A 2010-nucleotide genomic window follows, 5' to 3' on the forward strand; every position below is an offset into this window, starting at 1 on the left:
GCAGTAGTAAACCTGTAGAGAGAGCTGGAGCTCCCTCCTGTGGTTGATTCATTCTAAAAATGTAGGTAATTTGTCTTGTTCAATAGCAAAGTTATTACGAAAATTAAAAAACAAAATTGCACTTGTAGGTGTAGGTAGTTTCAAATGTGTACATTACAGGATTCGGTATTTCTTTCTCTTGCTATATGCATATACACTACATACAGTATGTATATAGAGAAATGCACATGTATTATACAGAGCCCTCCAAATGTACTGAGACCGCAAAATCAAAAGTATTATTTTTCATCCTAAGCGACTTGTCAATTACCACACAGTCTGGTGTTCTATAGTAGGTGATGACTGGACCTGGAATAAAAGCTGAGAAAAAAAGGGGGAAAGGAAAAAAGTACACCACATTGTCTATTGACATACTGGAGTCATAGTCCTGAGTCGCTACAATATTAATGATGTGATTTCCATGCAGTCATATGGCTATGCTTATCCCCATTACACACAAGGGTTCAACTCACACCATCTCCAATCATTCTTTCAGTTTAAAGTTCCTCCAATGGACAAAACGGTAACCATCAGTCAGAACTTCCTTTGTTCCTCCATTATACTGTATGTGCTGGGAGCTGTAAAATAACCACTGCTGCAGGTGTATTTTAATATGTTGGAAGCAAAAAATAAAAAACTTTTTTAGATCATTAGTTCGAAGGTTTATTGTCTGCATAGTTAATAAAAGCTTTTATACATTTAAGATTTAAGTCCTGAAGGAAACACAGATACACATAGGACTCTTTGGAAGTAGGTTTATTGTTTATTTAGTACAGAGTAATTTTATTTTACTACACCTCAGGAACTGAACTTTGCAAACACATGTAAAGTTTAATTTACCTTCTCAAAACATTCTTCCAGACTTCAGGTGGAGTTTGCAAGTACATTAGTGTCCAGATCTGTGTAGATTTATTACAAGTGCTCTAGTTACTTACCACCTTCCAAAGAGGTGTGTGTTTGTGTGTGTGTCCTGTGATGTGCTGATATCACTTCCAGGTGTACTCCTGCCTTGTGCCTCTGTGCTTCTGGGATACATTCTGAGTTTCTTGTAATGAGCAGCTTACATACAGTACTTACATACAGATGACTAAATTATCTATGTCACATTGCAAATATTTCCAAATAGGCCTTGTTCAAGGTTAAAAATGGAGTTACAAAGATATTGACTGTGTTACAAGCACACTTTGAAGATAAGATAAGTGTTCTGCTACCAAGGTGTGTCTTTGACCGTGTTTACCTGTTTCAAGCTTTACAAAGACCATAAAGCAAAACAGATTTCGTTGTAGATGGAGTTCCTGGGCTAATACTTTATACTCATACTAATATTTTATACTCAGGATCAAAATAAACTTTTCACTATATTTATCTATGTTTTCAGATACCAGTTTTGGATATTAACCAAGTGTTTTTTATTGGTGTAATTTTGATCAGCGATCTTTTTAATGCTAATATTCACGCATTTTTCTCTCCTTTTTAGATTAGATCTTCCAGCAGAAATCTTAGGTAGAGCATTTTGCATATACTGAAAAGTTGAATTCCCTTTGCGGCAATGATACTTTTATATCCAAGAGATTGCAGTACTGTATGTGTGTGATGAAATGCAATCTTAAAACTACAGTTAATAAGTTAAAATCGATTTTAATTAGAGCTTTTTATTGTTAAACGTTCATACGTGAGTCGTTCTGTGGGATTCAAGATTTGCCCTGTGCCCTGTCGAACTGTTCGTCTGAAAGGTTTCAAGTTCTGACTTTTATCCTGTGCGCTACTGTTTTTTTAACCACTTTTAGACTTACAGTATTTAGAACCCAACCCACCAAACCACAGCTCTTCGTGAGCCTCTTCTGGCTGCCACGCCAAATCACTCGGAGAAATTCGCTGCATCTGTCCTTGGTAAGCTGTGAAGTTGTTTACAATTTATGGAGATTCGCTCCTCCCAGACGCACATCGAATGCAACCAAACCCATATAGCTA

This window comes from Atractosteus spatula, chromosome 7 (assembly GCF_055471065.1).
Source record: "Atractosteus spatula isolate fAtrSpa1 chromosome 7, fAtrSpa1.hap1, whole genome shotgun sequence".
Classification (NCBI taxonomy): Eukaryota; Metazoa; Chordata; class Actinopteri; order Semionotiformes; family Lepisosteidae; genus Atractosteus; species Atractosteus spatula.